This window comes from Equus przewalskii, chromosome 24 (assembly GCF_037783145.1).
Source record: "Equus przewalskii isolate Varuska chromosome 24, EquPr2, whole genome shotgun sequence".
In the NCBI taxonomy this organism is placed as follows: domain Eukaryota; kingdom Metazoa; phylum Chordata; class Mammalia; order Perissodactyla; family Equidae; genus Equus; species Equus przewalskii.
In genome coordinates this window covers 16,814,993-16,841,284 of record NC_091854.1, presented here as the reverse complement: position 1 = coordinate 16,841,284, position 26,292 = coordinate 16,814,993, and the positions used below count along the sequence as shown (strand labels likewise).

The 26,292-nt window shown below is 36.3% G+C and overlaps 1 protein-coding gene across 50 annotated transcripts in view; it reads left to right on the top strand.

Annotated features, from left to right (window-relative positions):
- The window catches only part of ADGRL2 (adhesion G protein-coupled receptor L2), a 594,788-nt gene that overhangs the window by 481,888 nt on the left and 86,608 nt on the right, over positions 1–26,292 (top strand). The gene's annotated exons all lie outside the window — the stretch shown is intronic.

The following is a 26,292-nucleotide window of genomic DNA, read 5'->3' as shown; positions in this document are numbered from 1 at the left end:
GACTAAGTTAAAGACTGTAGCAGTGAAAAAGGACTTTGAAGATAATTTAATCCAAGCCCTTCGTTTTTGACATGATGTTCATGACTTGATGTTTGTTCAGGTTAACATGGTAAATGGTGGTAGAATCAGGGTAACTGAAACCTTGAGACTGAGAGAAAAACTATTAAAAATTCTTGACTTTCCTGCTTATTCCCTGCCTTTTTGTTGGTGTGTGGAAGATTGGCCCTGAGTGAGCTAACATCTGTTGCAATCTTCCTCTTTTTGCTTGAGGAAGATTGTCACTGAGCTAACATCTGTGCTAGTCTTCCTCTGTTTTGTATGGGACACCACCACAGCATGGCTTGATGGGTGGTGCTAGGTTCGCGCCTGGGATTCAAACCTGTGAACCCCAGGCCGCTGAGATGGAGCATGTGAACTGTAACCACTACACCACCAGGCCGGCCCCTGCCTTTGGTTTTTGTACAGCTAAATCTACTTCTGGAAGCTGAGCTTCAAAAGCCCTCAGCCGTAGTTTCCAAGCTATGGACTGGTGTGGGATATGTATCAACAAGCTCAGCCTCTTAGGTAGTAGAATTGAAAGTAGAATTGATTCCCTTCTTGAAACAGGATTCTCTGGGTGCTTACCTTCACCACTCCTGCTCAGCCTCTTATCCTTGAGTCTTAATTCCTATTCCTGTCTCTCTAATCACCCTTTCCAATAGATTTTTTTTGGATGTCAGCGAAGCAACAACATTTTATTATGATCGATAGTCTCACTTTAAAATGACATAAAGTAGGATATTTCTCAGAATTGACTTGCAAACGAAAAAAGGTTTGCCTTTATCTCTGTGCCTTAAAATTTATTGCAGCAGTTGACATGACTAAGGTGGTATGACACAGTGCTTAACAGAGTGTGGGGCCAGAATGGTTCAGTGTGAGCCTCAACCTGTTCAGTCCTCAACAGGAGTGACCTTGGGCCATTTACTTAACCTCTATGCCTTGTTTTACTTATCTTTAAAATAAGGATTATTTTAGTACTGTTAGGAGGGTTAAAGAAATTTATATTTATAAAGCACTGAGACCCCTTATTTAAAGAAAAAAAACTCACTTCATATTTTTGGGAAAGTGGTTAGAGATGGATCTTAAAAGAAACTTTGCTCCTGGCTTAAATTGATAGGTATGTGGATACGTTTCTCTTAGAAGTTAGTAAGTGTGGCTCCCAGGTGTTAATCATGAGTCAGGCTTCACAAAGGCAGTTTAATTGTGTTTGAAAGAGGAAAATCTCTGTAAATCATGTCTACAGATTTACAAAATAGACTAGAAATATTTATAAAAATCTATAATTTTCCATTTGTTTACTATATTAGAATACTACATGGTGTTAATGAATAAGTATTTACAATTCCTGTTCCCAAATTGTATTACCATTGGGGGGAGTTTTATTCTCCTTGCTAAGTGTCCGTAGAGAAGCCCTGGTTTTCCAAGTGAATAAATCTCTTATGTTCAAAGCCCATCCTTTAGCATAGGAGGAGTGTTATGGTGGCCTACTTGGTTCTTCTTCCCTAACATAGCCAAACACGATGGAATTTCTCCTTAGGTCCACAGCTTATGTACTTTCTATAGGTCCCACATTACACATACATAAAAATTACTATAATGTAGATCAGAAACCTATTTATTAATTGACTTGACATTCTTATATTAATTTATTTGTAAATAAACAAGTGTTGCTTTATGCAGCTCATTGAATACGGATGACATACATTTTTGTAAAATGTTTCAAAATACATGAAAATATAGCAACCTATGAAATTTAAGATACTATGTGTATGTTTTTTAAATTATATATTTGCAGGATATTTATATTGGGGACATAGCCTATCTGTATGAATAGATGTTGGAGAAATCATATGAGAATTGTTAGGAAGTTTGCTTTTTAGTTGTTTGCTTTGTTAACATATTTCTTGATTTAGTGTAAAAAATAGATTTTAGAAGATTTACTTATGCTTTTAGTTAAAGCATGCATTTACAAATTATTCTTTTGTTTGAAGTTGTAAATAATTAATGAAAAATGCTTTTTACATGGCAGTGAAGCAGTCTGTTAGTTTCATATTTCTTTTTCTGAATTTCTTCTATTTAATGAACCCTTTCTTACAGCAAGGGAGGACATGTATTCATTACTTTGCCCAAACAATACTAACACATTGGCAGATGGTCACTTTCCAACTGGTTTGTCTTCAAAAAAAAGAAACTAAAATATTACAGTACCAGAGAGATGTTGTAATATGTCCCTTTTAAATTAACAGGTTGTTCTTTTCAAATATTTTATAATTATAAAATAGCTCTGTGTCAGATAAAAGGCTAAAAACTAGAGTAAATGGCATCGTGGGAAACTTGAATAAATATAGGCGTATGTGGTGTATCGTCCTATTCTTGAACATACTAGGAATTATTTTCTTAAAAAGATACACATTGTATACTATGGTAGCATTTGGTTCTATTGGAGTCTAGTGCAATTAGTTCATGTCCAAAGTTACCAGTTTTAAAACATATATATATACATTCTGAAAGAAGATACTTCCCTCAAAACCATTTAATTAAAACAAGCCTGTTAGCCTAACAATGAAATCAAATATGAAAATAATTTACCTGCTTTTTTTCTTTTACCCATATCTCGACCCCCTCAAGAAATGATCTGTACCTCTGATTGGCTTTGAGACTATTGAATTATTTCCAATCTAGAACCAGACTGAAAGTAGCATTGTAGAAGTGGAAATGCAACATATAGATGAATAGATTCAGAATCAGTATGAGGAGGAAATATTTGGAGAATCTGAACTATTCTTAAAACACAGATTTGTTATTGAACAAACGGGAAAGATCTGCAAATACTTATGAATAAATGTTTGAAGAAACTAGAATCATCACAGTTGAAAGTAAATCATTTGTTTCTCTGCTACTAAGTTGCCACTAAATATCTATTCTTGAGCAGAGACTTAGATCCCGGCTATCATTTCTTCATCCAGAACATTAGCCAGTTGGATTAGACAGTTTGTAAACCTTTTTTTGAAGCTTTATAACTATTTGATTGGGGATTAATTACTCAACCCAGAATAAAATATTTAAAATACATTTGCCCAAGTGAGCCAGATATATCTGTAATGAAATGGAAGGTAGTTATAATGACCGTTCTTCATACTTGTGGTAAACAAATCAAGTGTTATAGAAACTAAACTACGAAACAACTGAATTTGATTCCCAGTTCTAATTGCTAGCACTGTGAACAAAAAGAAACCCTCAAAATGTGCCGAGATTGGGTTCCTCTTCTGAACAGTGGAAATAGTAATACTTCAGGTTACCTCACTGTGTCTAAAGAGATGCCTTGATGTTTTACCTTTTCAAAGAGTGATCATTTCAATATCCGTATGGGTGCCCTTGTTGGAATGCTTTCTAGCATTATTGCTTGAACTTCACATACTGTCGGGAGTCATTTCTCAAGTAGTTGGCCGTTCCTATCACAAAACAACTTTCTCTGATTGGCACAGAGATGGAATATGAAGTTAGCCTTGAGGTCTTTCTTAACTGAGAGTTTTGGTAGAAAGCAGTTTTAAGATGTCTTAGTCCTACCCCTTCAAATCCTGACTTTAACCAGTGCAGCAGCATCTTTTAGTCTTTAATGTTGTGCTGGTATTACTCTTCCCAGGGCCCTAACCCCATTTCTTCCTATATTTGTTTGAAATATCAGTATACTCAAATTGAATATTATGGAATAAACAGATTTATATGCTTAGTGTGAAACTATATATTGTTATGAAACAGTATGGGGATTGATGGAGTTGGGGCTCAAAATAATGAGTAATAGAACTTTTTTTTCATAAGATATTGATTCCTATGTACTTTATTTAAATATTAACCCCATGTTAATGTTTGCATTTTTCCTCTCAAATTACTTGTTACTTTCAAGTTGCTACAAATAGCACTAAAGGGAAGGAGGGAGGGAGAAACCTGCCTTTGAGATTCTTCCTACTCCTGGTCTTCCTCTTTTCTGTGTTGTCTGTGTTCCTCCTTCAGGGCTAAGCTGAGATCTCCCCTCCTTCGTAACGTCTTCCTTTACAGCTCCACTTCTCATTAATCTTCCTTTACTCCCAATTTTTACATCACACAGTCTGTGCCACATAAGTGAATATTTAATTATGTATACTTCTGTGTATGGATCTGTTTTTTCTGCTTCCCCAGTAGACCTCCAACTGTTTAGGTGAAGACAATGTCTTGTCTTAATCTTGCCCCGAGTCTGCCTCAGCGTGTGCTACAGCACCTAAGTGGTGCTCAGTGAATACTGGATTCATTCATTAGTTGGTTCCTTTTTTCCATTACCCTTTTTCTTTTATTGAGGGTGAAAATTTATCCTAGAGATCTTCCGCCCACCCCCCGCCTTTTTCTCCTGAGTCTACCATTTCAACTGATCTCCTTGTTTTTCTGGTAGGTCAGCATAGATAGATGTGCTATAGAAGCCTGTAGGTTATTGTCTGATTTTAGGTATCTGAGGAAAAAATGTGAAGATAGAGAAATGATAATTCATAATTCATGTTGTTCTAATTAGAAATGAGAAAGTTGGTTAAATCTTCAAAAATCAGATTGATGCTCAATAGACAGAGGTGTTTTCCTCCCTGACCTGTCAGCTCCCCGTCCCCCCAGCCCCATACGCTCCCCCACCCCCATCCTTGTAGTTTGCAGTTTACTGGTTTCTATTATAACTAAGAGACACTGCTTTCTAGCAAACCTATTGAAAGATTTTGATTATGCCGAATATACTACTACTAATTTAAATGTCCCACATAGATTCTAGCCCCTTTTAGTATTCGACAGAGTGAAAGTTCATTTTATCTAAAAGATTGCAGAAAAATAACATGGTTTTTTTTTTTTTGTATTAGAAAATCATGCTTTTTGCAAAGCCTGTCTAAATAACCAGAGCTGTGTATATGGATAAGGACATAGTAAATATGAAAGCAGTTTGAAAAATTAGAAACAGTGTAAACATACAAGTTAACTTTATACTTAAAAGGTGTGCCTGAGGGCAAGATTAAATGCCTTTTGTATCTATGGCATCTTTTAAACTGAAAAACTGTGAAGTCTGTTCCCACAGTTCCTAAGATGCTCTACTATGCCCTTTCAGCTAGTTCCAGTAGATAATTGAGACCTAACACATCCATTGTATGTAATGAATCAACTTCTGTCCAAGGCATCTAGAATAGCAGAAGTGGGAAAATAGACCCTTGATCATTTTATGTAGGGCTGTATTCCCTTGTGGCTTCCTAGTTCAGGAAAGCTAAAAAACAATCTGTTTAACCTCCATTTGCATAAAACTTTATTTCCCCACAAATATGTTTTTGTGAGCTTTCTCCTTCTAGATTATTCTTATTTGACCCAATTGGTTAGTGGTTAAGATGTATTGACTATACAGTATAGTCCAAATATGGTTGGCCCTATTTGTTTTCAAAGTTTTAAATGTTGTATGCATGTTTTATTGACAGCATTTTTTCTGCTTAATTATGTCTTTTGTTGACAGCTCAAACTGTCTCTATTTACTCTTATTTAAAATGCAGCTGGCAACAGCAGTTGGTTTGTGAAACCAAAGCACGTAATTAACTTCCCCAGTTAAGGTATGGTGTGCTTTGTTGGGAGAGAAGGCATTTTATGGAGTATGTTACTTTAGTCTGAGAAGTTATGCAGTTTGTTTTCAGGATGGTGTATTTTATAAGAGAGAACTTAAGCAGAGAATTGAAAAAAAAAAACGGTGTGACATTCTAACACTACTTGAGTACTAAAGTATACAAAAAGTACGTATCAGTTAAACCAAGAGAATCGGATACCAATATTCAGTGTAAATATCGAATTAACATAGTGGAGCCAATAGGAACATTTGGGATCATGTTCTTTTCATGTCTGTTTTCACGAATGATCAAACTTTGACTATATTACTTTGATGTAGATTTTTGAAGAAATGTAAAAAAAATCCTGCTCTTCCTATTTTCAGGGGCACTTTGTGATTACTAATTCTGAAAGAAAATAAGTAAATCCCTTTGTATGAAGTAACATAAAAATGGGGAGAAAATATTTAGATGATAAATTTCATACTCTGAGATTTTTTTTATGTCCTGGCTGCTTAGTTAGGAGGTTCCTCTCGGTTCTCCTGATGCTGCACGACAAGACTTTGATTCTGGATCCTCTTCTTCCAGGCATCAGCCAGTGCAACTTTATTATTTTTCCATTTCTAGCACTCTACCTGAATCCCCATAATCGTTACCCTTTCTTTCTCTGTATTAGTTTTAACTAGTTACTTGCCTTGCTTACCTGCTTAGACAAGACACAGATTTTCTTTGCTTTTTAAAAGCCAAGATACATGGTATTTTTGAGATGAGAATGATAGCGATAGTGGTATTAATTAAAAGAAATTAAGAGAAATTAATTAAATTAAAAGAAATTAGTGCTGACTTGCTAGTTTTTTACACTCATAAATGTTTTAGATTAAGAAATTTTTTCTCTGTTTTCAGGTGAAACTGTTTTCTTTGTTGGTCATCCCATAAGAGCAACCCCATGCTTGTGAATGATTTTTAAGGAATCTTGCCACTTTTTTCTTCTTGGAATTATATGTTGACAGAATATAGTTTCCTAGAGGATACTGTGGAATATTTTTACTAAAGTTTTACCAAACTTTCTGACCTGCTTTTCCAAATTGTACAATTTCTCATCTTGTATTTTAATTTCAAATTGAAAATCGGGAAATTGCTAATGATGTTGAAATCTAAAATTTGTTGAATCTTTCTAAGCATGTATTGAGCAGAGTTAAACACCATGTGTGCCTTCTTTCATGTAACACTCAGAAACTCTTATAGTCAGTGTTGTTATCTTTATTGCTAGGTAAGTGACTAGCTCTAGAGAAACCTGGTTGATATGTGACCCAATATTAAGTTTAAGTAAATAAAAGAGAAAAGAATGAATACGTTGAATCATGACAGTTGTCCTGTTGATGAGGATGTTTGATTTCCATGTAGACTGACAGAATTAACATATATATTGGTAATTTTGCATTTATACTGTCTAGTAGTTGAAGTGAGTAGAGAGAGCTTCAAAATTGAATGATCTAAAAAGAGTGTTCCAAAATAACATAGTTAGATGAACTAAAGGAGTACTTTTGAAAATGAATTAGAATTATATTAGAAAACAAATACTTTAATGGAATCTAATTAAGGAAATAAAAATAATTAATAGAAAAAATGGAAGCAGTGTATGGAATTATAGGTGTAAAATTGCCAACTTATTTCAGGATTTTATCTCATAACAGGTACTATTCTAAGAATGACCAATATCAAAAAACAGAAGTAAGGAGGGGAAAGTTAAGTAAACCATTTTGAGGTGGTAATATCCATTTAGGACTGTGCTTTTGCTGTTTTACTTATTCAGTTTATAAATATTAAATGTAATGTTGTGACATAAATGTTTGTCCTTATACATCTCCCTTTCAAACCTAAGATTTGATCTTTATTTTTGGAGGAATTTTTTAAAAAAATTGATGTTTAAGATACTGATGAGTACTAGTTCACAAACAGGTCTTCTGATAGTAAATTAGTAAAAACTTTCTATAAACACAGCTGCTAAGACCTGCCAAGATGCCTTGGTCACATTTCTTATCTAAAGCTTGATAGAAATATACTGCTGCTTGCTAGTTAATTACCGTCTCCAGATAGAAAAGGAAAGGCCTTGAATTTAGCATTTGTATGGTTGCGTGGCCCTGTTCAGTCAAGCTCAATGCATGTTACATGATTGCCTGAGAGGAATAGAAAAGCTACTTTCTCAGTCTCTGACCAGAATGCATGATAAGGCTTGGTGTCAAAAAGGGCAAGATGGGGATCACAGCAATTATGGCAGAGGCAAAGTGGTTTCCTTGACAACCAGATTGAGGATTCATTGTGATGTATTATTTACTACTTGAAAACCTCATTCTGTGATTTAATTAAGGATTGGGATTTCCATCAGTTCTGTCCTTTCCAAATTTGAATACTGTGTTACTGTTGTTAAGATGTACGCTGAAACAATCCCAAACTGATGTTGCTGTACAACAAGGACAAATTAGGCTTGCCCTGTGGCTTTGTGGAAATCTAGGCAGGTCACTTCGCTAACGGTTAACTGATACTAAATGGATCTTATGTTGGGTGATGTTGTTAATCAACACGTAGTAAAAGCTTGATAATAACGACCCCCCTGGGATCTTCAGAGGAGCATGGTTGCAACAAGTGAATTTTACCTTTTTTGTTGAAAGCAGTTTTACACAGTTGGTACATGATTTGTATTTCACTGATTCATTTTAGATGTAAAATGCGCATGTTATTTCTTTGCACTTACCCACATAATTATACACCTTTTATGTTGCCCAAATTACAGTCTTTTAAATTTGGTAGTAATCAGATAATTCTTTGCCAGAAAGCAAAAGTTCAGCGTCTTAGAGCAAGTTAACCATCAGATAATTTAGTATTTCCTATGCTTTCTCTTCCCAAGTATTCCTTAGATACTTAATTACCTTTGCAGATGAAGCTCTAAGTTGACTGCTTAGTCTGCATTATTAATAATCAAATGTGATAAGCTTTTTAACATGTGGTTTTTATTTAAACAACAAAACCTGCCAAATAAAAAATAATTTTAATCCTTTATTGAGTTCCTATTCAAAATGAAATATTTGCATGTACTTTTTAATTAAAGTAACGTCTGCTTAGCTCGTTTACATTCTTTCTGTCAGAATTTCAGCCTGAGGATTCTATATATAATTAATGTTAGAAAAACAAGATGGCAATCCCTTGGTAGAAAACTGGTAATGGATTAAAAGACCCTTGCTCTGAAATTCCAGGAATGTGACACTTTCTCAGAAGGATGCACTTAGTCCTGAAGTCTAGAGATATTTAAAAGTGCCCCCAGTGTAATTAGCCAAAGATAGACATTCTGAGTGTATATTGTATGTTTAATAGGGATTATTTTTTCTTTCTTTCCTTCTTTTTTTGAGGAAGGTTAGCCCTGAGCTAACATCCACCACCAATCATCTTCCTCTTTTTGCTGAGGAAGAGTGGCCCTGAGCTAACATTCATGCCCATATTCTTCTATTTTATATGTGGGACACCTGCCACAGCATGGCATGATAAGCGGTGCATGGGTCCACACCTGGGATCCAAACTGGCGAACCCCAGGCCGCCTAAGTGGAGCACATGAATTTAACTGCTATGCCACAGGGCTGCCCCCTAATAGGGATTATTCTTTTTATTTATTTATTTTTTGAGGAAGATTAGCCCTGAACCAACATCTGCTGCCAGTCCTCCTCTTTTTGCTGAGGAAGACTGGCCCTGAGCTAACATCCGGGCCATCTTCCTCTACTTTATATGTGGGACAACTGCCACAGCATGGAGTGCCAAGTGGTGCCATGTCCGCACTTGGGATCTGAACTGGTAAACCCCAGGCTGCCAAAGCAGAACATGTGAACTTAACCTCTGTGGCCACCTGGCTGGCCCCCCAGTAGAGATTATTATAAGTAAATTTATGACTGATGTTAGATATGATTTGAGGAGAATCATTACTTTGTCCAGAATAGAGGTTTGAGTGTTCTAACTAGAAGCTTCAGATTTCTTACTGAACCAGTTGATAGACTACACACAATGTGTGTTGAGAATGTGCGGAACAGTTCCCTAGGCGGGAGGATCAATGTCTTAGAATATAACATTAAGTAGTTGAGGAACATTGGGGAATTCACATAACCATCCTGGATTCCCATTATCTTTATTTAAGGATTTGGATGAGGTCAGCGCTTTTCAAATTGTAGGTTGCCACCTATTATCAGTTTTCGAAGACAGTATTTAGTGAGTTATGATCAGCACTTAAATGAAAGAATAGCAAATAGAGTACATTATCTATAGTAAGGTATTTTCGTGAAATTTGTATTATACGAATGTAATAAAGATGTTGTGTTTTGATAGAGAGTGTCATGCCTATGGGATATAGTTAAAATATATATATACAATATATAAATAAGTACATATATATTTATATAAAGAAGGACTGGGCTGGGTGATCCTAAAAGTCTCTCCCTGTTCCAACATCCCCAAATAAAATTTTAAATATTTAGATTTTTCTAAGATTGCAATATTTTAAAAATAGAATTTATCACGTGCAGTTACTTCTGGAATAAAAAGATAAGTAAGAAAGATGCAAGACTTGATATTCTGAGAGAGTAGTACCTATATAAATTGTAATTGTTCCTGATTACTAAGTGCGATGATTTAGGCCTGTATGAAAGCTGTGAGAGCATGGAGGGCAAGTGATTGGTTCTGATTGTCAGCTTCAGAAGATACTTCATGACATTAGACTATACCTTTGAAAGATGAGTCTGATTTTGTTCATTTGGGGCAGAGAATTGAGATGAGTCTGGACGCTTTGGATGTGGCTGGAAAGTCAAGAGGCCTTGCAGCCATGCTTAGGCATTTGGGGTTTATCGTGAAGACCAAGGAGAGCTGGCAAACCTGTTAAGCCTGCTAGAATCAGATCTGCTTTTACAAAGATTAAAGGTAGCAGAGTGGCTGTCCCACTGAAGTAGAGAAAGAGTCAAAGGGTAGAGAGGATGAGTTATGAGAGAATTTCAGAAGGGCCGTTCATGAAACGATGAGGTTGGGGGCTGTAGGCAGTGAGTCAGAAAGTCCTCTTTTGAGAAACAGTATAATAAATTAGTTTGACCGTCTTTACAGCACATGCTAACTGGGTTTCATTGAGTTTGTCAACACACTTGGGTTTTATTTTAGTATTTTAGAAATACCAGAGCAATTTTCAATACTTTTGCAAAATACTCAAGTAAACCTTTATGAAATGTTGAATGACTGAAATGAAGCTAGCTTTGTTGATTAAACAAAAACTGTAGTGAGAAAAAATGTTTTGATGGAATACTTGCAACTATGCATTCCATATATTGTGGTATTTTTTAAAATGATAGTTCTTATAAGCTAAAAAGTGACCTCGATATGATCTTTCTGTAATTTCACTTCTAGTCCTCTCCTTACCTGTTTCAGTTTGTGTATTTTTGATATTAGAGATTTTAAAACACTGCCTTTCCTGAGGAACCTTCCTTGACATCCCCCTGTCAAGATAGTTTTCTATCTTTTGTGAAGTTACTCACCTCTCACTGTATGATGTGCTTCCATTTTACACTTTTAAGACTGGAGCTGCTTAAAAATAGAACCTGCAAAATTCATTTCAGCATACTGTGTTTTGCTAAGCACATGGTGACCACTCAGCAGATGTTTCAGTGATGAATAAATGGGCTAAAAAGCTGAAATATATGATAAAAGTAGGGGAATTAATAGAAAATTGAATTTAAAAGATTAAAAATGGAGTTATCTCAAGGAATTAAAATTGGCTCTAATATTTGGACATATGGTAGGCTACTGTTGGCATGTTAACATATAGTTTTGACATGTAGTTACATGGTAACCTGTATTTATTAAGTACCCACCTCTTTAGGTGCTGGATTATGGTTGTGAACAGAATAGAAACTATCTGTCCCCTCATGCAGACTTTATTTTCCATCTTTAGTCAGAGAGTATGGAATTCAAGTTATAGCGTGATGGATGCTGGGAAGACATCATGAAGAACTTCCTAATTGTACCTGAGAAAATAGTGGAATCGTTTAATAAAAATAGTGTATCATTTCCATTACTGAAGTTGGTGACATTAGATTTTTGATACCACACTATTTCCTGTTTTTGCAGACTGTATAACGTTGAACATATTTTGAGTCTGAAAAGTGAATGGTAAGAATATTTAGAAATAGTGAGTACCATCTGATTATTTTAGTTCAATTAAAATTGTTAGTGAAATAGGAGATTGAGCTATAGGGGCCTAGGCAAGATGACAACTCCTACATAAAAATATAAACATTAAGATATAAACAGTTGTTTTCTGGCTCCAGAAAGCACACTCCAATGGCTTCCTCTTAAAGCTCCTCTTAAAAGGCTTAAAAGTTCTTAAAAAGCTTTAAAAGCTTAAAAGTTCCTCTTAAAGCTCTACATGGCTTAGGAAAATTTTATCTGCGGCTCTCTATGTAGAAAGATCTCTTTCTTTCCAATATCCATAGAGGGCATACTCCCATAGCCTTCCAAAATATACCTTACTACGAGTAATGTGTAGGCAAGCATATTTCCTCAGAAATAGTGAAATGGAATTATAAGATGATGGTTAATTTCTTCAACAGGCTGAGTTTGTGCTAGACGCTGAAAGCAAAGGTGACCAAGGCAATAGACCAAGATATAGAACCTTGTAGGCTATTTCCCTGGAATCCTGCCGAAGTTTTTAGGGTCTTCGATCATTTGGTTTGGGTAATAAAAAATGCTGACATCTGAATGCTCAGAAAAAATTGAAGCAATGTTATATGTAATGAAGTTTTTATCATTAAAATGTTTGTTACTAACTTTTGGATGACTTTGAAATTTTGCCTATCAGATTTCCAAATAAAGTTTCCACTTGTATAGTACTCAGAAGTGTTACTAGGTGAGAGAATTGTATATTCAAACATATAGTTTGTAAAATAAGTTTAATATAACCTATGGAAAATCTGTGAAAAAATTATCGGTGTCCCTTTAGTGTAAATTTGATGGATTTAATTTAAATGTCTAGGAAAGGTTTTGAAGGACTTCTTAGGATTGCAATGATGCCCATGGTAAAATAGGCTAGAAGAGTGCTGAAGTGAAGTGGCCTGGAATCTCAAAAAATAACTACTGATAGGACTTGATGAGGTACCATCGTTCAGCGAGAGGACCAGTAAAGCCAGTCTTCAGATTCTTTTCATAGTAATGTGACCTTGGATAAACACCCCAGAGCCTCCATTTTCTGAGATGTGAAGTTAACATCACGTATGCATTGAGTGCTTGCTATAACCAGGCTCTATGTTAGATGCTTGGGACAAAAACAGGAGTAATTATCCATTCTTGCCTTCAAGGAATTTTAAAGTCTTAAAAGGAGAAACACAAAGATAGATAAGTTTGAAGCTGTGTGGTAAGAGCAGGGAATGAATGTGGATATATTGTCAGAATTATGACACAGTGTAGGAGGTGCGGTGGGATAGCTTGGGTATTTGTTCGGAGAAGACTCCTCAGGTTTTTCCTGTTTCTAATCTTAAAAAGGGATGAGTAAGAATTTACTAAGCAGCCAGGATATTCTGTGGATTCAGCCAGGGTCATTGTGATAATTAAATGAGATAATGTATACTATGTCTAGAATATTCTAAGTCCTTGCAAGTCATGGTCCCTTTTCTGACCTATCTATCGGTGGACTGTCTGTGTGCATACACACATACACACACATACACAATTGGCAAATGAACCTTGTGACCTCAAAGTATAAGGAAGAGAGATGGGAACAACATCTCTAGCTTATTTCTAATTACCTATAATTATGATTTCATAATCTGCAAATTGTCTACATATAATGAGTTACTCAATTATATCTGGCTTATAATTTAACAATTAGGCTGTTTCCTTAGTTCACTGGAGATGGAATCTAGAACTTACGACTAGGTGTGAAATATACCACTTTTTAAGAAAAGTATTGCTGGCAAAATTTAGCACTTACAGTTGCCAAGCACTATTTTGACTCCTTTACATGTAGTGGCTTATTTAATCCTCACAAAACCCTATGAGACCTAGGAGCTGTTATTATCCCAATTTTACAGATAGCGAAACTGAACTTCAGAGCTTTACCTCTGAGCAGCATCACTCAGGTAGTAAACAACGCAACCTGGGTTCAAATCTGGATGCTCTGTGCTGGACAGTGTACATCTGCAAAATAGCTTAGGGTTGAGAAGTTCCTAGAAGTAAGCCTTCTTGTCCCAGAAGACTGAGACTTTCAAGATCTATGTGCAGCCAACAACTAGGTTTTACAGCACACAGGAAGCAGGCAGAGTAGCCAGCCTGTGGAATATACTAAGTGGATGCTTTTCTACAAGTGGATGTGGTCGACAAGCTTGCAGAATACTGTTGCAGAGCAGAGCAGACACTGGAAGTCAAAGTCCACATCACCAGGGAGATGGAGAGAGCATGTCACTAAAGGGCGGGGGTAGTTCTTTGTCTCTGCATTCTTGGGGCATCCTGAGGAACATGAATGTGCTGGCTCTACTCTTTGCCCTTTCAGGAACACTCAGTGTACAAGAGGGCTGCCTGTGGGGCACTGCGATGACCAGTGACCCTTCCTTTAATGCTGTTCTTTAGCAATAAGTGACTTCTTTTTGAAAAACCTAACATTTGTCAGTGTGTTTTGGGGGGGTCTTGTGCACACAATTTGTTTTAAGTGCAAAAGTTATCATCCTGTCTCTGAATCAGGTCTACATTTTAGTTTCATCCTATTTTTGTACTGCATCTTCTGTTGGGGAAGGCTTTAAGAGGAGGGAGCTCTCTAGCCCTCCATGAGAGGGAGGCCCCAAAGCTGAGCACACAGGAAGGAATTCCAAGTGGCGAGAATGGTATGAAGAAAATTACAAAAATGGGAATGCACATACCAGATTTTAGATGGTGAATAAAGCAAGATTCAATTCTATAGTGTAAACATTGTAACACTGTACATTTTAATAAATTATATGGAATAAACAAACTGTTGGAATTTTCTCCATAACACCTTGGTGCACAGGTGCCATTTGCTTCTTTCTTTTATATAAATAGTTAATTGCATAAAAATAGATCACTCATCCACCTTTCAGCATAAGGGTTAATACAGGCAACCATAAAGGGGCAACCGCTGGACAGACTGGGAAGAAGCCTGGATTGAGTTGGGGGGAATTTGGAACAACCAACAGGATGGTAATTCTGAGTTGGAGGGTAGGAAAAAACCCGATGCAGTCTGTAGGAGACCGTCCCCTGCTTTAGCAAAATTCTTCTTTCCTTATTGAATCAGTATGTGGGGGCCCAAGGAAACTCTTATCTCAGATGCAGTGAGGAAATTAGATGTAAGGAGTTGGGGATACGTGCAGTGTTTGGAAAATCCACCAGGATCTCCACGTCCACATAGGCGTCTGGCGGACAGAGTCCAGTAGCTCAGAACCATGAAGATCAAGGAAACACTTTGATTCCCAGGGTGAGAGATGGTATATTTTCAAGTTGTTCCTATACAGGGAACCAGGATTTCTGTTATCCTCCTCCAGTGAGGGCCTTTTTGTTCACCTGCTCACTTTAACTCAAGTTCTGCTTCTTGGTACCTAAGGGTTGATGGCCAGTTTTCATCAGCTCACTGATTACTGATCCCAGTTGGTTTCGATGAACTGGTCATTGCTATACCAAAAAGGGTTCCACTTCCTGGGTTTGTTTTTCCTGGACATAAATATATAGAGAGAAGTAGATTTGTAATTCATACGTATATATTTATATGTAGATTTATAACTCTTTTGCATAATTTTCTGGGAACACATTCCCAAGTCACTAGATATTATTATTTTAGTATTTATAACATGAATTATTATTATATTTATATTATCATATTGGTTGTTAGGGTTGCATCATATGCTATTTTGTTGATTTACTTTTAAACCGTTTCCCTATTTTGGTCTTTCAGTTTGTCTCAGATTTTTCATTATCATGAGTATCTTTCTATCCAAATCTTTGTCCAATTTTTGAATCCTTTTTGGACTATGTTCTTACAAAAGGGGTTTCGTAAGACTCTTTTCAGAAAGATTGTACCAGTTTGTAGTCTCCGAAATATATGAGGGTGTTTTACGATACCTAAACAAACCAATCTTTGGTAATTTGATGGGAGAAAATTTCACCAAATTTTAGTTTTTTGCCTTCTTTTTGTCCTTACCAATTAAACTGAGCATTGTATATGTTTATTTGCTACTGTTTATTTCATTTTCCTGTTCTTTTTCTTCACCTACTTTGAAATCGATACTCATGATTTATAAGCACTTCTTATATAAAATATTTAACCTTTATATTGTTTGTTTAAACAGGTAATGTTGGGAGATGTAATTTTCTGAAACATACCTGTTGTCATTATAAATCAGCTTCACCTAAACTTGCTCTCTCATTTTCTGATAAGAAGCTCTTGCTTGTTTTTGAGACTCTTAGCAAGTCTTCTATTTTTCTTTTTGCCTTGAATAGTAGGGAGTTTTTATCTGGTAACATTCAACTTCTTAAGGGTGAAATTAAAAGTATTTGAGATTGTATAGAGAAATAAACATTTAAAGTATCAGGGAAGGGGCATCTGAGTAGTACACCAGGGTTTAGCAACACTGGCTCAGACAGGGTTCCTAAGAGCCTTTTTTCTTGCAACTGTGTGTAATTTGTTAGGATCTCTGAATCCAGAAGTTGGAACTGCTCTGTTGCTTCTGCACTGTTGGTACCCATAGGGAGCAAGTATGAGGATGACAGTGGACCGTGTATGCAGGGGCAGGGGCTATACAGCTGGATCTGCTGCCGTGCTGTCTCTCAGTTCCCTTGATGTTCAGCTTGGCAGTTAAATACCAGAAAGGATATAATTTTAACTCTACAGAAAAGTAGTATTATTTCATTTTTTTTTTATCAGCACCTGAGCTAGCATCTGTTGCCAATCTTATTTTTATTTTATTTTTTTCTTCTTCTCCCCAAAGTCCCCCAGTACATAGCTGTATATTCTAGTTCTAGGCCCTTCTGGCTGTACTATGTGGGATGTCACCTCAGCACAGTCTGATGAGCAGTGTTAGGTCCACACCTAGGACTCGAACCGGTGAAACCCTGGGCCACTGAAGCAGAGCGTGCAAACTTAACCACTCTGCCACGTGGCCAGCCCCCAGTATTATTTTTTTAAGGCTACATTTTTTAACTTTGCAATGTCAGATTAAACTTCTCTCTCCTCTCTCCCTCCCTCCCTTCTTCTCTCCCTCCCTGAGTGTTCCCCTGACACAGATTTGAATAGTTTGAGTGTGTTCCTTAAAACCTCATCTTTTCATTAAAAATTGAACAGACTTCAATGTCACAACACAAAAATAGTAATACTGAAGCCACTCATGAAATCCAAATCATTGTATTGTCGTTTAAGGAATTTTCAGATAACCGTCATACCATTTTGGGCAGCGGTGTCTGTTTTAACTCACAGTATCCCAGTAGAGTACATCTATAAGTTATCTCATTGCTTCTGGGACAACTTGTACCATTGAGTGGGCTTTCTGCAGTTTGTGGAAGTCGTGGAGTTGCCTCCAATTTGAGAATTGTTAATTTCTATGGCTTATTCCAGAATATAATCTAATGGGGGTATTAGAATGTGCTGGGGATATTAGAATGCAGTAGGGGCACAAACACAGATGGATGAATGAATGAGCAATAAATGTGTTTAGGTGGGGTTGCCAAAGATGTTAGCAAGAGGTAATGTTAGAAATGCTATTTTCCATTTGGTAGTGGTTTTGATTATTTTGAATGTGCATTTTGATGTGGAATTCACAAAATGAGCTCACTGCTGTGTTTGCTTTCACTCATTTTGTCATTTTGCAGTTTTTAATTGGTCCAGGACCATTCGTTGAGGAAAGTAATAGCACAGTGATACAATGTACACTGGAGTAAGGATTTCGTTTGTTTGGCTTTTATGGATCATCTTACCCACTTTGGTGGTCCAATGGCTAAGATTTGGGGCTCTCACTGCCATGGCTCAGGTTCGTCTCCCAGTCAGAGAACCACACCACCAGTCTCTCAGTTGTCATACTGTGGTGGCAGCGTGCTGCTGTGATATTGACTGCTATGCCACTGGTGTTTCAAATAAGGGCAGAGTCCCCCATGGTGGACAAGTTTCAGTGAAGCTTCTTGTCTAAGACACACTAGGAAGAAGGACCTGGCCACCCAATGCTGGAAGAATTGGCCGTGAAAACCCTATAAATAGATCATTGTCTGATACAGCACAGGAAGGTGAGAGGATGGCGCAAAAAGACTGGGCGGGCTTCCACTCTGCTGTGCACAGGGTCCCTAGGAGTGGGATTCAATTCAAGGGCACCACCACAAACAAAAAAATTACCCGCTTGGTTAGTTGTTCCTGTAAGCTCTGTGTATCTCTTAGAAATTTATCTTTATAGCTGTTTGTGAGATTAAAATAACCTTCAGTTATAAAAAATGTCTTACATATTAGTACTGACAGTCTGGATTTGGGATTTAAAAAATTTCGTGTATGTAGCTTTATTTATTTGCAGCTATGTTATACTCTTTTTTAACTTTTTCTTTATTTTATTGAGGTCATAATGGCTTATAACATCGTGTAAATTTCAGCTGTACATGATTATATTTCAGCTTCTGAATAACTGCATCATGTTCACCACCAAAAGTCCAGTTTTTATCTGTCACCATACCTATGGGCCCCTTTACCCCTTTCTGTTCTTCTTATCTATGTGTTTGTTTGTTTACCTTCCACATATGAGGGAAATTCTATAGTATTTATGTTTCTCTGTCTGACTTATTTCACTTAGCATAATACCCTCAATATGTAACATAATTTAGGAATGAAATTTTAAGCATTTTTTAGAGGGGAAAAGGAGGTAAATTTGGCAATGTCAACTTTGGTCTCAGGAGTTATTTTTTGAGGTGGAAAAGTACTTCAGTAAGCATTTGTTTTTTCCTATAGAACCTCGTTGGAAAATTCCCTCTCACTCCTAACAGAACAGCCTTTCTTTATCGTCTTCCATCGTATTGGTGTGTTCAATAATAATAATAATAAAAGTCCTAACTTTCAGAAGTCTTTTGAGGTCTTAGGGAAAGAGTGCCTCTTACTGCACGTAGGAAAGAGACATGAAATTTCTCCCTTCTTCAGTGGGAAAAAGGTTAAATGGCTGACGCTTTTTAAATGATCCAAATGTTAGTGTGGGTAACAATTTGTGAAAAGTCAAGTTAAGAGTTAGGCTACTTTCAGGCTGTGTTAGTCCTTCCTACCTGAAGTGAGAAATAAATACTTCATAGGCATGTGCGTGGGGATCTGATGCCTTTGCGGTGTCGGACACTTGTTTGAGTCAGCAGTGGTTGAATGTGGTTACCCTTAGATTCCTGTTTGGAATTGAGAGAAGTGAGTGGGCGGTTTCAGTGCAGTTTCAATGTAGTTAAGTCAAATAAGTTTTAGGATTGGTATTAATTGGCCCCCTCCTAGATACCTTTAATGAGGAAGCCTGTTGTTACACAGGTAACTTCTTCACCTTTTAGAGTTTATTGTTGCCAAATAAAAGTTGATTGACATGGAAATTGATATTCAGATACATTGTTATTCCTCTTGTAATTGAACTTAAATGTACCCTTTAAAAAAGGAAATTATGGTTAATCATTTTTTGTGGGTTTTTTGCTATTTTTTAAAAAAGTATTGGTTGTTTATGTTTAAATACACAAGGCATTAACACAAAGACTTAGAATCTAAATTTTGACTCTCTTTGATCTGAGAGACCTGCCGGGACTACTTTAAATGAAGTCTCCACCCCTAGTTTTATTCCTCAGACTAACACAGTGCCAGGAGAGGAATAGAATCCTTGAGCCAGCATGGCTTAGGGTGAGTCACTGGTTGAGGGAACAATTCTCACATTTGCGATTCTAGTTTTAACTACTTTTAAGAATGAACACTCTGAGGCTGGGTGGATGGGGGTTACGAATGAAATTCCTGATAACAGAAGGGTAGTAAACAAATAACAAAATTACTAGAAGATTATATTAAATAATCAATGTGGAAGTAGAAATACATTGTTGTACCTGAGGAGATGATGAAATTGTTTTGTTACTTATTCTGTGATTATTCTCCAGACTTTTTGTTGTCAGTGAATAAATTATACAGAATTACTAAGAGTTTTAATTTGATAGTACAATGTGAGTTGAGAAATTGCATTTCCAGTAGTAACTTCTTAATGTTAAAGTGGTTTTAACTAGTTAGAAAAAGTAATAAATGTAAAGAGCGTTTTCTCTTTCCCTTAGGGGAACAAAGAGAGAGGGGTAAAGTTGCTCTTGTGGTGTTTGAGACGCGTTTATGTGACTAATGGCCACCACTCCTGTACGATTTTGCCCTCCAGCAGGTGGTCCGTCATTTAAGGGCGAATTTGATAGTTGAGTCCCACTGATTTAGAGATTCTGATGATGATGTCATCTTTGTTATATTTTTTTATCTCCTGACATCTAGATTTTTTACTAAAACATTTTCTGATAGTATGCATAGCTTACACTTGAAAACTAGAAATTTTAAAACTAACATATATAAAAAGATACAATTGTGATGTGTTTTATTCCCCTATAAATACATCTTCATTTTCCTGGGTATATGGCTTTTTGTATGAGGAATTAAAGTATAAAATAAAGCATAAAATAGAATTAAGTAAAAAGTGAATAGCTGTTACGTGCCGTGCATTGTGCTGAGACCAAGGATGCGAAAGTAAATAGGATTCACCTCTTTCTATGGAACAGCTCAGAGTTCAGTAGGGGAGGAATATAAGTAAAGATATCCTTAGACCTTGTTACCTACTCTGACACAGGAGCTCATAATTGTTCATTCACTCAGTTCATTCGGACATCCATTTATTTCACATATCTATAAAGAGAGCATTGTACACTCACCCTTTATTAGGTTTTGGCATTATAATGGGGAACCAGATATGATACCTTTCCTCAGGGAGAACTCCCTTCCCATATAAATTACCCAGCCCAGGGATCATTGTGATTTTTGTTCACCGTTGTATCCCAACTGTCTGGAAGAGTGCTGGGCACATGGTAGGTGCTCATTAAATGTTTGTTGGAAGAAGGAAAATAGATGACCCAAACCTGAGCTCAATTCTCCTGTTCCTGTTGTTCAGGAAGCCTTGAACTGGGTTCTGCAGAGCAGTTGTTGCCTAAGAGAAAAATGAGTAGAACATCCTGTGTAGAGGGAATAGTTTAAACATAGGCACTGAGTAATAAGGGTAATATTAAGGCTTAACACAAAATTCATCAGTTTTTTAAAAAATAGATTGAAATTAAAGTATTCTTTATTTGTGAGCTTTGGAGAAGTTATAGCTGTATGCTGAGACTATTAAAAGCATCTCTTTTTGTGGCGTATATTATTTTTAATAGACATGCTTATTAGGAATTTTTCTTTTAGAGTTCAGTATTAAGCTAATAGTATTTTATAACTTTTAAATTGCTATATTTTAATGGTGCTTGCGAATTATTAATCAGTGGTGGATAATTTACAAGTTTTAAGTGGGAGAGATCAATTTCTTTCTAATATGGAATTTAATCCCAAAATGTTTTTGAGAGTTTCATAATGTATGCTTTCTCCTTAAAATATGGACAGGCTTTTCAGAAGTAGTAATGTTTGAACCAAACAGCTGGTGGCATTCTAATATTTTTACCTTTGTTTATCCACAGTGTCCAGAATTTTATCACTCTTAGTGAATCCCAAAGATAAAGTTTTTTTCCCTTGTTGTTTATATAATTGGATTTAATTATGTATTAATTTTTCATTATGTGTTTATTAGTAATTTTTTGTGTATTCCAGTGGAAATCACAGTATTTTGTACAAAAATTGATTTTGCTTAAAACTGTAAACGTTCTTTTTAGGAAAAAAATATGTTTAAAATGCTTCATAATTTAAAATATATCCAAAATAAAAAAACCCCAAACAGCTGTAAACCAAAATGACACAAGAAGCTAAGGCATATCACTCATATATGGTGAATTGATTATTTTGTAGTTACGTAATCTACAAACATTTGAACACTTTGTTTTGTAAGAACTTTATATTTTTGTAAGGATTTGATTGGTGCTTCATGCTAACAACAAAGTTTATTTACAGACAAATTGCTGCGTTTTCAAGGCCGCTGTGCTTATGCTAGAAAATGACATTGCATTCTCTTTTTTTTCTTTAGTCTTGGCATGAAAATGAGTTCAAAGGTGAGAGCAGTTCTTTTACTCTCCACATGTCATAGTGTAGGCTCCCCACATAATACTGACAGGTTAAAAGGATTATATGTTAATAAAGACACACACAAAAATAGATTTTTTTAGGGTTTGGTTGATAAAGTTATTTCTTAAATGGACTAGTTGAATAATTAAAACTAGAGTGACATTCTATGAACTTAAATAAAATGTTTTTTACTGTCTTTTAGTATACAAAGAAAAGTTGTATAATACATCCTTGATTGTAAAAGTTATGTTTTAATGACCTCATAAAGATGCAGAGATAAGTGAAAAAGTTGAACTATTAGTGCAATAATTTTTTAGGTTTACTTTTAACATTTCTCTTTATCTAAATTAAAATGAAGTGGAAATAAGTTTTCGAGAAGCTTGTAAGCTAGAGTTCAGCCTGGTTGAAATCATGTCCCCTCCTCATTAAGTATTTTCCTTATTTCCATTTTAGGAAGAAATCTCATTAACATATATAAACAGGAATAAATCAGAGATTTCGTATGCCAGCACTGGTAATAGACCGTGGCCTGAGTTAATGTTTCAGTAGAGCTTAAAGTCACAGCCTCAGTCCCATAGAGGTCCCTGATAATCAGAAGGCATGGTGCTTACTGGGACCCTAGACAGCATGAGCAGTGGCATCCATGACAGGGTTTAGTTCAGAGCAATTAAGAAAAACAGTACCAGAAAAGTTGAAGTTTTTATATTACAGCTTAATAAGAAGACTTTTATAGGAATGTATGATTTCACAGAAATGTACAAAGAGCACACTGAGTGGAGACAGTATTAGAAAAGCAAAATGTTCCCAATCAGGTGCTTGAAGTCCACCAAGAGTATGAGCTTCTAACAGAGTGTACCATTTATTGCCAGAGAAGCATATTTTCTTGCAAAAATGCTCATAAATGATGCAAAATCCAGTGATAGAATTCCAATTCTGGTCTTACGAATTCCCATCTGGTCACAGTACATCTGTTTATTAGGAGTTATCCCCTGAATGTGAATGATTTCAGTCCTAAGTCGCTGCACCTGTTGCCGAGAGGTATTTATTCCAATCACTAGCCTAAAGCACAGAGAGTTATTGCTTGACATTTTATAGCTTGGGGGAAAAAAACGCCTGTCTTTTCAAAATCATTTCTTCAGAGTAGAGAAAATGGAGCCAAACAGTTCATTTTACTCTAAGCAACGCTATTTGGCAGTACTCACATTTGCACAGCACAAAGCTGCAATATTGATTTTTTGCTCACAGGACCTCCCACAAGTTTTTTCTTCGATTGTCAGGGTGGCAAGATGGATTGGATTACACTTTGCTTGTTGGATGCTTATTTTTTTTGCTTTGTTGAAATAGAAATAGATTGAAAATACAGCTTAGAATAAATATCATAGTAATAGTGTGATTAAAAGGCTTTAATTTGGGAATTTCTTTATGTTGATTATGTTGACTGAGTGATTTAGTTGAATACTTGACCATCAGGCACACCATTTCCTTTCCTGCCCTTCTCCTAAGATGGAAGCGCCCAGTATACCCTAACTATGTCCTCCACAACAGGGGTCCCCAAACCTGCTGCTAATTGTCATTATCATTTGGAGAGTCATTAACGTAACATTTAAGAACATGAACCTGGGAGCTGAATTACTGGGTTTCAAACCTTGATTTCATTCCTACTGGATGTGTGATCGTGGAAAATGTAATTTTTCTGCACCTCGGTTTCCTCCTGTGTAAAATGATGATAATAATAATAATACCTACCTCATACGGTTGTTGTGAGGATTTATAGTCAGTAAATATTTGTAAAGTCCGTAGAGGGACTTCCGGTGATGATCGGTAAAGAGGGTGGCAAATCCTCTTCCCTCAAAACAAGTATAAAACTGAACAAAATTGTCAACAACCACCATTTTAGGGCTCTGGAAATTAACCAAAGCTAGATGAGAAATTGGGAAGCATTTATTTATGAAAAGCTGGTAGAACTTCTGGTATGAACAGTGGACATTTAAAGCCGTCTAGACTAGGGCTGCTTTTACCCCCCATCACCCCTCCTTAGCCGTGTCATTGTGGCAATTTCATTAGGGCAAGCTGGCCTTAAAAACCAGTGACTTTGCTGCCAGGGGGAGTTGCTTGATTTGGAGTGGAGGGTGGGAACCCATTCCCAGTAGTGTTGCCAGTAAAAGTAGTAAACACTGTGGAAAACAGATGGGGAAAACCCATAGCTCTGCCAGCCTGAGGTTGTGGTCCTTGGTGGGCACACTGGAGAACCAGGCTGAAACATAGCCGGGAAATCTTGGAAAAGAAAGAACCAGAAGTTCTCTATGCATGCTTGACTAACTGGGAAGCTACACGCATCTGCAGAGGAGACGTGAGAGGACTTGGCAGAAAGTAAATAACCAAGGCTGACTTAAAAACAGCCTGAACCTTGAACACCCTCCCTAACACACACTCAGATCAATCAGCAGAGGGTGTAGACCTTATTACGGGTTCAAGGTTTTTGTGCAACATCTCTGGCCAGTCATTGGCTGCTCGCTAAGCTATGCAGAGATGGAGTGATCCCTAGGAAGCTAGGCTAGAAAATAAAAATATGAATTAAAATAACAACAACAACAATCACAATGAGCGGAGACATTCCAGCTGCACACCTTGGGGAGACAGATTCTGCACATTAAATCCAGTCAAGATGCAAAAAAGAAGATCTCACACAGCAGTAATTCTCAGGGGACAGAAATGTGAATCTAGAGTCGCTAACAGCATATTATTTAAAATATCTACTTTTCAACAACAACAAAAAATTTACAAAATATACAGAGAAACAGGGCAGTTGACCCATATACTCAGGAGAAAAAGCATTTAGTAGAAACTGCCCGTCTAATGTGGGCCCAGATGTTAGATTTAGCAGATAAACATTTCAAAGTGGCTATTATGAATATGTTCAAAGACTAAGTCTTAAACTATCTTAGAGAATTAAGAGGAAATATGATGACAATGACTTAACAAATATGTAATCTCAATAGATAGATAAAAGTTACTTTAAAAAGGCCTTGGAGAAATTCTTGGCACATCTTAGTTACTGTATCAGCGTGGTGCAAATAAATTAATGTTTTCCTCCCCAAACACAGATATCTCAGCTTCGTCTGAACCCAGAGATTCTGATTAAGTAGGTCTAGATTAGCGCTTGAAGATCTGTCTTCTTGAAGGTGCTTACCAGCATTTTTAAACGCTGCATGACGCTGATGCAAAGCCATGTTGGCAAGTGATTTTTTTTAAAAAAAGATATCCTCAAAAATAATCCAATTTAAACAGCTAAGAATTATTTCATGTACAAAGGAAAAAAGAGCGATTAATAGTGGCTATACTTGTGGTGGTTTGTATATATTGTATATATTAATGAGTACAGTAACTCATTAATGTGATGTAAATAAAGGGGTAAATAAATGTTTTTACGAATAGGTTTTTTGTTCTGTCTTTTTATAAGATACACTTAGTGGAAATATTGAATTTCTAAAATTAATATTAATTGCAGTAGTTTTGTTTAAGAGTTTCCAAACTTCCTTTGAAGTATCATTCTCGATGGAAAAGGTTGAACTCATACCCCCTGAAGTTTTCAAGGAAATAGTGTGAAGGGGCTAAAGAAGGCACAGTAATTTACATCTTTCTTAAAAATTTATGTAAATTTTTCTTTTGGTTCCATCGTTGACCCCTGTTCATTTTCCCCCTGCCACTAAGTCTTTGATTAGAATAGTTAATCCGGGGAGATGTCTGCTTGTGATTTGTGGGACCCCTGCTCAGTTCATCACATGTACTTTTGAGAATTATCTTGAGGGCACCATGTCATCTGCATGTTGTGCCACAGCACATCCATGTTAACATTCTCATATATGTTTATATTTTAAAGAAATGGAGCAAGTAATTGATTCATTATTGATCACTTGAAAGTGTTAGAATAGCATGCGTACCTGATTAAAATGGCTTGCCTATTTAGAATCATAGATTGGTGAAGTTTGACGTGACTTTAAAATGACTTTAATTCTTCAGAAAAAGAAATGAAAACTCAGAAAAGTAAAATGACCCAAGTTCCTAAGGCTGACCCAGCCACCCATACTTAGTGTTCGGTGTTCTCCATATGTATATAGTTGAGCAGTTGTTGGTTTTGCTCTCTTTATGGCACACATCCCTACATTTCCACAAGTACAATTTTTGTTATTGTCCATATGTTTTGTGAACCTTTCCAATAATTGTTTCCTGTCTAATTTACTAGCATTCTTTGGTGAATTTCAGATTGTATGAAAACTTATAAAATAAATGCTGTTGTATTATCAACAAGATGGCTTGAGAAGTCACAGGGCCGGCAAAAGAGCCTGGGAACCCTGCCTGGGTTACAGTCTAACTCCTTGTAATCCT